The 13237-nt window shown below is 33.6% G+C and overlaps 1 protein-coding gene across 3 annotated transcripts in view; it reads right to left on the bottom strand.

Annotated features, from left to right (window-relative positions):
• The window catches only part of LOC124357837 (protein cramped), a 66347-nt gene extending 60268 nt beyond the window's left edge, over positions 1–6079 (bottom strand). For 2 of the 3 annotated variants that reach the window (XM_046809905.1, XM_046809904.1), the window contains exon 1: positions 5737–6079. The gene's annotated coding sequence lies outside the window, so the exon portion shown is untranslated. Of the gene's footprint in view, positions 1–5472; positions 5714–5736 lie in introns of those variants that run through there. The other variant, XM_046809906.1, reaches the window with a different exon arrangement.
• Positions 6080–13237: the final 7158 nt, after the last annotated feature.

The following is a 13237-nucleotide window of genomic DNA, read 5'->3' on the forward strand; positions in this document are numbered from 1 at the left end:
AGTGACTATTGTGAAGATGATACAATTAGTGATGAAAACTGATAAACACTGTATCAGCTAGCGGTAGCACCGAAACATGCCATGGATGTGAGTGTAAGCTTGCGCTGTGTATCTCAGAATACTTCCAAATTTTTCCAATACTACAAATTTCTAAAAGTGCATGGATACACTTTATAAAACTGTCAATCAATCTTGTGCCTTACCTCATATTTATATATAAAAAAGAACCATCAAATATTGATTTATATTTTTAATCATGTAAAAATGAAAAAAAAAATTATTTGATAAAGAGTTAGTTTTTTCTTGCCAGTGAAGATTACCAGCTAAGTTATAAATTGGAACTGGATAATTATTAATAATAATGGTTCTACAAATAGAATGTGACTTTTATGAAGAATCTACCTCACAAGGTATCAGCTGCTGCAGGTTTAATAGATTGGCTAGTAAAATTCAGAGGCTATGTGTATGGTTACACATCTCAATTTTCTGAGGCCTTAGTGTGACTTCAGCCACTGCAACAACTCATTACAGTACAGTAAACTTAGAGCTGACAATGTATTGCAAGGCATTATACAGTTTTTGTGTTGGAACTGTTTTCAAAATAGTTTCACTCAGGCTACATATAACCTAATAATAAATAGTAGATAGGGACAGTGGCCTCCTCGCCGGCATAGTTTCCTTTTCATAAGCAGAAAACAAGAACCGATCGTCGTAATGACATGTAATTTTCACAGTAAGTCAAATAAACTCTTTTCTTTGTAATAATGAAGTTTTTAGGTCGCCGATAAGAAAACCTCTTCCAAAACTAGTGGCCTCCGGATATGTTTGTGTCCAGAGTGAGTCCTGAAATATCCGAAAATGACTTTAAGTTGTTTCTAAATGACACCCGTAAATGTGATAATGTAGTGGTAAAGAAACTTGAATCTAAATATCCATCAGAATATTCTTCTTTTAAGGTCGGTACATCAGAATCAGACTGTGACAAGGCCTTTCAGCCAGACTTGTGGCCTAAAGGAGCTTTTGTTGACTATTTTAGGCATAATTTAAACTCCAAAGCCGTAGGCAAGAAGGTGAAAGAATGACACAAGTAAGTGGTAAGCGCGCAAGTTTAAATAAATTGGATATCTCACAACCAGATTTTAGCAATAATAAACACTTAATCAAGATGCGTTTTTGTAATACTCAGTGTTTGAATAACAAAGTCCAGGAATTGGAGATTGTAGCAAGTTAGGATACCTTTGATACATTGGCTCTCTCGGAACACTGGCTGGGAATATCAGAAGTTGGCCTAATTAGTATTATATAAAAGGCTCGCAGTACTTTACAACATGGCGGGGTTGCTCTTTTCTTGTCGGATAAGTTTCAGTGTATTTACGAAGCTATTGATGTTTCCTATTACTGTTCAGAATTGCATAATGAATTTGCTGCTGTAAGACTCTGTACATTTCAGATCATTGTAATAGTTATCTATCGATCACCTAGTGGTAACCTGGATCTGTTTATGTCTAACATCGAAAGAACAATTCTGTCTTTGGAAAAACATAAATGTAACTTTCTTAAAGGTGGAGAATTTAATGTAAATATCGCCAAGCGTGATACTAATACAGTTAGACTGGAAAATCATTTTAAAGCATTAAATATGTAGGTATTTTATGGATTACAATTCAACAAGAGGACTGTTGTGTTTGGATAGTATAATAACCGACCTAGCGACTGAATCGATGGGACTCGTAAGTAATTGATTATGGTTTGGGTGACCATGACTCAGTTTGTGCCAATGTTTGGATGACGAATCCAAATATACCTGTCAATGAGAATAATCAAACTGTTAGTGCCATTACACTTGATAAATTATGCAACTTTATTAACCATCTCCAAATGATTAACTGGGAGTTTGTGGTAAATTCTGTCAAGGACGCTGAAACAAGGTTTAATGACTTCTTTCAAGTTTTTATAAATGGATTTCATTTTTGTTTTCCGGAAATGATTTAGGACTCGGAACAATAGGCCTACTAGACCTAAATGGTTTACTCCTAAACTAAAAGTGACGCGGGAGAGACTAATGTCTTGGGACTTTGCCAAGGTAACAGGAAGCTTGGAGGCTAAGCAAGTCTATAGCGCTGATAGAAAAATGTATCAATGTGAAACAAGACAAGCTAAACTGAAGACAAATGCTGCTTTTATTGAAGGTGCAGTGAACAAGTGTTCTGCTGCCTGGAAGGTAATTATGCAAGAAAAGGTCGGGTGCAAATACATGACAGTTTCGGTTACAACAGATAAATTTAATTAATATTTCCTAAGTGTTGCAGAAGAGGCCATCAAGAATGTTCAGGCTGCTCCCTTCAATCCGATAGACATTGTCAGAAGAGCTAATGCTCCAGTGGAAGACATGAAGTGGACATCTATAACAGTCGACCAGATTCTGCACACGGTTGGGCGGATGAAGGACAGTAAAATTAAGAACATTTATTCTTTATCAAATAGCCTTATAAAATCAGTAGTTGGGTATATTTTGTTATCCTTGAAAGCCTGCTTCAATGCATGTCTGAATGAAGGTGTCTTTCCCAATAAGTTAAAGGTTGCTCGGGTCACTCCAACTTTTAAGAAGGGAGATAGATCACTGCCCGAGAGCTACAGGCCTGTTTCTAATATTTCCATTTTTGGGAAGGTTTTTCAATCTCTTATTAAGATTCAACTCCAAAGGTCTCTCGAGATTGGTGGTTTGGTCTCGGATGCCCAGTACGGCTTTAGGAAAGGTCTTTCTGCAGTGTGCAGTCTATCACCTGGTTAGTGGCGTACTAGATGGTTATGAGCATAGACTAAATATGGGAGTAACATTCTGTAACCTCAGTAAGGCCTTTAATTGTGTATCACATGGTATATTGCTTGAAAAATTAAGCACTATGGTGTAAATCACACTAATTTGGAATTGTTCAGGTATCATTTGGGTGGCCGAGACCAGATTGTCACAGTAAATGGTCATAGCTCATGGGTAGGTGCTGTTGTGCACGGAGTTCCACTGAGATCCGTTCTTGGACCAATACTCTTTCTTGTCATGGTAAACAACATACCTTGTAACACTGACTCTAAAGTAATTTGTAATGCTGATGACATCACTCTGATTGATGTTAATGCTGATATACACGACTTGGTCATATCTATGCAGGACTCATTTGACTCTGTCTCAATTTGGTTCAGAGTCAACCTTTATATGCTTAACATGAATAAAATACAGAAAGTAATATTTAGCTTGAGTAATGTAAATATTTTTAAAGATAGTGTTAACCTACTAGGCATAACCCTAGATAGTAAGTTTGTTTGGCATCAGCATGTACATATTTTAAGCAGTAAGTTATCTAGAGTAATAAATCTCTTGAGAAAACTAAGGGACTCCTATTGAATATGTTAAGACAGCAAATTTTGCATTTTTTCAAAGCCGAACCCAGTATGGGCTCAGTCTATAGGGAGGCAGTTGTGGTGTGAATAGTGTTTTAATACTTCAAAAAAAAGCTCTTAGAATCACATGTAAAGTTAACTGAAGAACTAGCTGTAGACCATTGTTTGTAACCCAGAATATTATGACTCTTGTTAATCTATAAATTTGTAATGGCATTATGACTACTAAGGAAAATTATGAGAACTTAATATTAAGAAGTGATGTCCATAGATACAATACTAGGAATAGAAGTCTTATTGATATTCCATACAACAGGCTCACCAAATTTAAATCTAATCTTCATCACCAAGGTATTATATATTTTAATAAACGTCCAGGCTCATCTCCTTAACACTAAAACTAAATATCCAAAATGTTTTCATTTCAGAATATAAGAAACACCTTTAACTGAAATCCTAACTCATCAAACACTGTCCATATAAAAACATTGAACAACAAACTTAAAAGATGAATTAACTTTAACTTACTCATAGCACCAGTTGATTTAGGATAGGGGAGTTAGTCAAAAACACACAATAACTCAGATTTAAGTTTACACATGTAACTTTTGTCCTTCATTGACTGAATATTTGGTTGTTGAACATGATTGACTATCCTCATTAAAGTAGGCTATTGGTCGGCTTCCCATTGATTTGTTTCTTTGTACTAATTCTCTATGACGTTACATGTAATGTAGATGATCACTTACGAATATTGGTATATTTCACTAAGAACTCCTACAAATCAATTACAGTGTAATAGTTGTTGCTTTGAACATAAAAACAACTATAAGAATGGCATTGTTTTGTGCTGTTGTTATGTTAAGATAAGACCAAACATTTATACTAATATAGTGACATAAAATAATTCTTTTATTCCTACTACTGGTTTTTGTCCAAACCACTAAGCCCTAATTATCATATTCACAAGGGTTTATTCTTTAAAATAACATAAAATACACTTACAACACAATATATTTTTAATAAATTACAAAGAATAATACGTCAAAATAAAACCTACAAAAAATGTCAAAGTATGTACTTCAGTCCAAAGTTTGTAAAAATCCAAAATTTCAAAACTATTTTACTTTAGAACACTTAGGCTATATAAGTTTTCCTCCTAGACAATATTAGTTTAACATAAAAATATATAATTCACTATGTCACACTTAATCGTAACAATGCAATAAAGAATGAGCGACAGTGCATCTCGATCCAGACTGAAGCAGCTGACCATAAATGAATCTCGATAAAGACATGTAGCGGCTCTAGGATTAAGAGCCTAATACAAATATTAACATTGTTACAGCAGTTACCACTAGGTGGTGAGTACATCATTGAAGACAATATGGTTACATTATACCATACTATAAGTGGAGCAGTAACTAACTTGACATTTTATTTACATTAGTAATGTATAAGGCTATATATATATATATATATCAGTTATGAAGCTAAGGGATACAGATGTCTAATAATACTCATAACTCTGGGTTTTGTAATTAGGCTATTCAACAATTATATGCATTAAACAAAAATGATTAAACTGATCAATGTTGAAGAAACTTCAGTTATTAAATTTAGGTGTTACTTACTGAACTCATGAACAAAACAACCAATTCTAAAATAACTTGGCCTGAAATGACCAATCTGTACCAACCAAGTTGGAACCCCCACAATGTTATTGTTTTCCTAACCTCACAAAACTTAAACATAACCTTTTAACCAAAACATTAATTAAAAACAATCACACAATTTCAACTATTATTTATTTCAGTTGTAAATTGACAATAAAACTAGTTATTATTGCTTTCATTGTAAAAATAAGTCACTTATTTCATGGATTAAAATGAACAGTAATTGGTAAATGGTAAAATGTAGGTAGTATACTTTATGGGATTTCTTGAAAATGGTAAAAGAAATTTAATATAAATATGATCTAATACGATATATTACGGAAAACACAACACAACACGAAAACTATACATAAAACCAATGTTCACCATTTGATCTGAGTTCACTTCTGGATTACCTTACCTCAAGTTCACCATGAAAGATAGTCTACTACTAATATGTCAAATGAACTGTTTATTACATTTTAATTTAGAGTTTTCAATTTGGGTGAATAATTTAACATTTGGAACAATGATTACACAATTCATAACTATAATTAACAAGATATTTAACATTTTATTAAAAGAATGTATTATCTGTTGGTGTTCCTTACAAATGGCGGTTCTCGCTTAGGGATTGTTGTTTACGTGTCTTTTAAAGAAAATTATACTGTATTTGACCACTTACTTCACATAAAACTAGTAGAAACTGTCCTTGTGCAACATATAAAACATCGAAATATCAATTGTCGAAAAATCTACAGAAAATAACGGTAGTTTGTTGGTTTCCCTCCTCGACACAAACATCTCGACATTGCTCAATCTCGAACTGCAAGCTTTGCTAAACCTTCATAAAACTGCTATTTTATTAAATTATTTAAGGTATTATTATCATTGTGGCATTTAAGATTTTCAGTGAACAATTGCATTCAAAACTCTAAATTTTATCCCGCCACGTCATAATTGATGAATTGTTCTTTTATAATTTTACTATTAACTTTCTGAAAACGGGTAAATAACAAAGAATGTCTGGTTACATTGAAGCATTGAATCCTATTAGAATCCAAAAATATAGAACAAAACAACAAATGGGTGAATAAAAATGGCAACATAACGCTGAAAAATAATATTTTAAACATGTTAATGCTTATTTTAAAGCACAATCTTCAAGTCGCACAACATTTAAGTCAAAATATAGCAGTTTTGTAACGTGTTTCAAAACTCGCGCTATTTTTATTCATGTTTACTTCCTAAGCCATTGTGATTCCGAACAAATATTATTTAATAATATATCGTGTACAGAATTGAATTAGATTAAATATCTTCTTTACAATATATATGTTTCATCAACATTGAATACAATTTTGGTAATTGAAAACAGTTATTTTATTTACATTGATATGTTTATATCTAATATACATAACAAAGTATTGTCTAAACGTATTTTTAAGACTGTGATAAAGAGCTAGAAGTTTTGCATCAACCACTTGTATGGTAGGTATTATTTTGACGTGTTTCTCTCAATTTTTTGTAAATCACAACAAACTGATATTCCAGAAAGACTGTGTTTTGTTCTTTGGATATACATTCTGTGTAAATCGGTAATTTTTTCGCTAGAAGTGCTGCTGCAATAAATTTTATGGAACGGTATTAATAGACACAACAATCTGTCTACTCTCCTATTTGTTTGGTTTGTCTACTTAGTACCGTACTCTGTACGGGTAAAACTAATTACAACGGCTATTGGATAATCCTTTTCACGCTGGAGTTATTGTTATAGTACCCATCTATGACATATGTTGTATTCTTATTGAAGGTTTATAAGGATAAATAGTGCAAGATGTAAGAAGATAGAGTTTAAACATTGTACAATAGCAGCAGGCTGTCAAGGTCATAGGAGTTTCCAATCAAATACGGATAGAGCGTTTCTATAAATTTTGACTTTGTGGAATTAATTTCTGTATTTACTATACATGAGTCGCCAAATGCCAAAACAGGCTAAATCCAAAATTTAAAAAAGTTGAGATATTGATGACATTGAGTTCTGTATTACCTAGGGCTACAGATTTGTCACTTCAAAATGTTCCAAAACCAGTTTAAAAACTGTTTTAAAATTAATATTTAAAAGTGAAGGTTGTTCCAAATCAGTTATATCCTATAGCCATTCGGTTCCAAAAACAGTCATATCTGCACAGATGACAATGTTCCAAACCAGCTATATCAAACTACAATAACTTACAATGTTTCATGTTTCTGTGTCAAAATTAAGTTAAATCCCAAAAGACTTTTCCTATAGGGAACTGCTGATCATTTTCCTTCTGAATTAATTGTTTATTTTGTTGGCTAATTTTAAATTTCAAAGGCTAAAATAGTGTTATAAGAAGCAATAGCACTCAATTATTTAAACATTATTTTAAAAGCTCCTGATTTGTTGTGTGTCATAAACATGGAGGACTGAACATACAGGAGGTATTTTAGAAGGGTAGTGAAGGCGTTGGTATTGATATTATAAATGCTGAAGTTGTAATTGTTCAACAAGAAAATGTCAATATAATGGACATAACAGTGGAAAACTCACAAAATGTGGAACAAGTAGAGTTGGTAGAAGAGATGCCTGGCCCTTTGGCAAAGAAAAGGAAGAAAAAACGAGAAAGAGCATGGAAGAAAACTGTTGCAAAAGTTGCTAGGTAAGTTAACAACATTTGGTAAAGAAAAACTAAACTAGCCTAATCTTAACACTCATTTGAACTAAAAAAACCTAACCTCAACTAAGCTAACCTAACCTCAACTAAACTAACCTATAACCGCAACTAAACTACTTAATCTCAACCAGCCTAAAGTAATTCAGCTTAGGCCCTAACTTAACTACAACAGTTTTTGACAACGTTTTGCGATCTATAATTTGTTTTTATTACAGGTTAGTATTTTTTTAAAGGTATAGGAGAACTAATAATCCCTATTTTGTTTTAGACACCGCCCGAAGGGATTTCCACAGATGCCTAGTTGTTAAAACATTCGGCCAAAAGTAAGTACCGCTGCGCAGAACTTTCCCTGCAGGATGTTAGAAAGATACATCAGCAATACTATAAAGACGCTGACCTTCAATCAAAGAAGAATTTTATTCTTCAGCACGTCATTGTTTCCTCAGCAAAAAGGACTCGTCTTCCAGAAGGTATCAAATCAAAAAGAAATGTAAGTACTGACTTTTTCTTACCTAAAATGAGGAACAACAAAACTGAGAATGTTAAAGTATGTCGGGCAGCACTACTTACAATTTTGCAAGAGAGTAAAAACCGAGTGCAATTGATTTGCAAAAAGTACCTGGAAACAGGCGTCGTAACCTTTGGAGACTCGTGGAGGAGCACGCCAAGTTGATAAATATAATATAAAGAAAGACAGCATCAAATCTTTTATTTAAAACATTTATTCCAGTACAAAAACACTATTGCAGAGCGAAAAACAAGCATAGGCAATACCTTCCAAGTGAGCTTAACATTACAAAAATGTGGAAAATGTATATTGAGCAGCATCCAACTGAAGAATTAAAGTGTGAGTATGACTTTTTCAGGCTGGTTTTTTCTGAGAACTTTAACATTGGTTTTGACGCTCCGTACACTGATAAGTGTTCAACCTGCACAAGGCTTGAGTGTGAACTAGCCACAGAAAAAGATGCAGGCAAGCGTGAAACACTAAAGCTAAACCTAAAAGCCCACAAAGTCCGTGCAGACAAATTCTACAAACTTTTGCAAGAAAATAATGATAAAGAGCTTATTCTGAGCTATGATTGTCAGAAAAATCTTGTTCCTTCCTAAAATACCGGACCAAGCCGCCATACTATAAGCGCCAGCTATATCTATATAATTTTGTGATTTTGTGAGGGACCATTCTAAAGTCCTCTTGAATTCAGAAAACACCTTTTCTTACCTCTGGACTGAAAACCAGTATGCAAAAGGGTCCAGTCAAATTGCATCTGCTGTTTACCACAGGTTAACAAGCGCTAACATGGAAAATGTCACCACAGTCCAACTTTTCTCTGACGGCTGTGGTGGCCAAAACAAGAACACAACTGTTGTCGGTATGATTGCTCATTGGCTCCTGAAAGATGCACCTAAACATGTTACTAAAGTTGTACTACTCTTTCCGGTAGTCGGCCATTCTTTCATTCCCCCTGATAGAGTGTTTGGAGTACTTGAAAGGAAAATTTCAAGATCTGAGTGTAATCAACAATCCCAATGAGTACACTGAAATAATTGAAAAGCACTGTACTGTTGTGAAACTTGGGACGGATTGCCCTGTGAGTGATTGGAAAAACTCTAACCGATGCTGTTCTAAAAAAACCAGGACAATGGCATTTTCAATTTTCAAAAGGCCAAGAAATTTATCTTTTCAAGAAGTAAAAGTAATCCAAACTCCATCCTGGTACAAGGAGAAGCAAACTATGTATTTGAAATCGGCGAGAGTAAGTCAGTAATGAAAAGGGGGAAAAATTTTGACAATGCAGTTTTGAGAGTGATACAAGAAGGACACCCAGTGAAACAAGTAAAAAATCAATGATGTGAAATGCTTGCTAAATCTCCACTATGGAAATGACTGGCAACGGGAGCCAAAGTTGAAGTTTTTCAAGGACTTATTCCAGCTACCTACCACCAATCAAGGCGAAAGAAGATGATGATGATGATTTTGAAATAAATGAAGAGGATGAGCCTATGATTGAGTGAAAAATATTTTTAATAAACGACACATTTATTTTATAAACTCTGTAGATAAATAAATTCATGGTTTTGTATTGAAAATGAATACGATTGTGTTCATTAATTCCTAACCTAACTTTACCTAACAATATAGGCTACAATGTTTTGAGAAAAAAGGATTTAATAATATAAGGTTCTGTTTTTAACTTATTTTGGAATGGTAAACGCAATTTAACTGGTTTTGGAACCAAAGTTAAAAAGCAAATGGCGGAGAGTAAGTTTCCAAAAGCAGCTAAATCATAGTTACTGTTCCAAAAACAAGCTATGGCCATATATTTAATCGGCTGCAGTAATTATAACTTTTGTACCATTTTTTAGCAATTTTAAAACAATATAACTAATTTTTTTAACCTTTTTTTTTTAAACAAAAATCATAAAAATGTAATGGATGTGAGAAAAGCAATCAGTTTTTGGCATTTATCTAAAAAACTTGCAGAGTGGATTTAGCTTGTTTTGGCATTTGGCGACTCACATACCTAATTTTATGTAGTGTTGTATTTATGGGTTTTCAGCTGTTCCTAAAGTAGAATGAATGTGTTTCGGCACACATGGCTGTAGGAATGTGTCAAGGTGGACAATTTCACCGAGTGATGAGCAAACGGTATTAAAGCTTACAGATAATACTTTTAATCAGTTGCTGTTAACCTCCGACTGACTGGGTTAAAAACTGCTTGGTGTCAGGCAGACTTTTCTCAGAACGCAAGTATATTATAAACTTGTTACACAATTTTGACCAATAAATTAAACGAAATTATAGTATAGTTTTTAGAGATTTCAACTTTCAAAGTACCCAATGAAACGTTCAACATTACAAAAGAGGGCACGCACGTACTCATAGCAGCCAATTGAAAACACCGGAAGCAGAGAGAAAGAACTGCCGAAAATTGAAGTATATAAATCAACAGGTGTTCATTCTTAAACACAAATATGCAGATTCCTGAAAACACAGCCTACGGAAAAAACGCATATTACTGCAGATAACGGATGAAGAATTGTGTTGCGTAATTAGGACTTAGCTATAGAGGGGATGAATCTGATTAAAGAGCAAACCACACCAGGGGTTTAGAATAAGTCTAAATTGAAATAAAACACTGAATGCACGTTCTGGTAGGTAGTAGACAAAGCAGACACGGCCGAAAATTGGGTTTTATAAATCAGCAGCTCCTTATTCTCAAACACAAATATGCAGATTGCCTTAACACGTTCTCTGCGGAAAAACATATATTAATGTTCGTTAATGGATGCAGACATTTTTGAAGCATTAGGTTTAGTGATACACAGTGGCGTAACTAGGACTTGGCTCTAAGGGGGATGAATCTGACTAAAGAGCACACCAGAACATTGATATGGAATAAATGCAAGTTTAAATCAATTCAATAGGCCTAATTTAAAGTAAAGCATTTAACATCTATATTTCAATCAAATTGGATTGCTGCAAAATGTATAAATTTCATGGTAGCTAAGAGTGACAATAGCTGTGTACAATTATGAGGGGGGGGTGAATAAATGATAGCTTCATGTCGGCTATATGGCTAAAAAACCCATTTGGGGTGCTCTACCATGACACGTTGTCCATGAGTTTAATGACAGAAGGTCCCATGTCTAGAGTTATGTGTCATTAAGCTAATTTGTTTGTGTATATATATATATATATTATATATATATATATATATACATTCTTTACACGTATTCACATGTCTTTAGGAATCAATCCTTAAATAAAATTATACTCTCATTTTTCAAATGTATGAGTAAAAAATGACAAGTATTTCTGCCACCTAATTCATTACGATGTATTCTTTTTTTCCATGTAGAGCCGCGAAAACTGACAAATTTTAAACTGAATGGAGTGACTACGATTTTGAAACACAAATTTTAGTTATTTTTATGAACCGGGATCTGGTTGCTTACATCAGTTTTAAGTTGAGCACTCCTTATAATAAGGCAATTTCAAGAAATCATGGTGCATTGCCAATACACATGCAGTTAATAATAAGAATATTAAGCAATCATTGCCTCTTTTGTTTCTTAGTAAATTCATGCATCGGAGCATTAATTTAATAACGTAAAAAGTAAACAATTTATTGCTACAATATAGAGGATTAGTATTAATTTTGACATGTTATGTTTAGTACGAATTTGGTGATGTATGTTTGTGTAAATATAAATATTAAGAGGCCAACAGGGTAAATTTAGAAGTCCACCCCTACTTTTTACCAAATTTCTTCATATTTTGACTCCGACCACCGCCGGATCATTGTTGAGTAGCAAATACTTCATTTTGATTGTTATATTTTCAGTTGTCACCGATTGGGTAAAAATATTAAATCTAAACGTGGTGTTAATGATTTAAATACTTTTTGCAGAGAACATGGTACAGCAATCTTTTTTCAATACTTGTTTGGTTTTTCATTCTTAAAATATAGACACTTTTAGGAATGTAATAACTCATTTCTGGCCTGCGTTTGTGCTAAGTGATTGCTGATTATATACATAAAATAATTATAACTTATTAACAGCTCACCTCTGGGTAAGTAACTTACAGCGTCTTGACAGTATATCCTGTCCACAAACAACTGCCTTACATTTCCAAGTTGTTCTGAAATTATTTGATGATGCACACAAAGTATTCAATGATCTACCAAATCTTGAATTAGTGACTTATTAACAACTGATTTCAATTGTCTCCATAAACAAGGTGTAATGGAGTCATGTCTGTGGATCTGCCAGGCCATTCGCCTTTCAAACCACAACATGAACATTTTTTGCATGTTCTACATCTCAGTGATAATGTGGTGGGGCACATCTTACTAAAATCTGGTCATTACGATAACATTCTTCATCATGAATTGCCGTCAGATTTCTAATGAAGAAATTAATGGTATCTTGTAGCACTTGAAAATACAATAGGACTATTATGATTTTCTATGAAAAATTACAGCCGAACAATGTGGTCTCTTAATATCTCACCCCACATATTTACTTTTACTGGATATTGTGTGGATGACTCACAGAGAACCTGAGGGTTTTTCTTTGTTTAAAGTTGGTTTTTAGTCAGTGTCTTTTGTATAACTTCGGTACACTTTAAATAAAAAGTAAAATCAGCCAACGTTTCAAGGCCATCAATTCCACTGGCAGTGTTGCACTGTTGCTAAAAATAAACCGGTAATCTAGCTGCACTGTAGCATCAGAATAAGGCATGACATCTTCCAGTTCTTCATTATCAGACTCGTATTCAATGTCCTCTGTTGCCATTGAAGAACAAGTGGCTGATACTATTTCTATGTTGGTTATCACACCAATTATATTGTCAGTCTGAAGCTAATCACTTACACTTTTCAAATTTACAATAAATTATTAACCTGTAGTAGACCTACTACAGCATCATAAATTAGGTATTATATTGTATGCATTATTCTGAAATCCAAACATGCGTTA

Source organism: Homalodisca vitripennis, chromosome 3 (assembly GCF_021130785.1).
Source record: "Homalodisca vitripennis isolate AUS2020 chromosome 3, UT_GWSS_2.1, whole genome shotgun sequence".
In the NCBI taxonomy this organism is placed as follows: Eukaryota; Metazoa; Arthropoda; class Insecta; order Hemiptera; family Cicadellidae; genus Homalodisca; species Homalodisca vitripennis.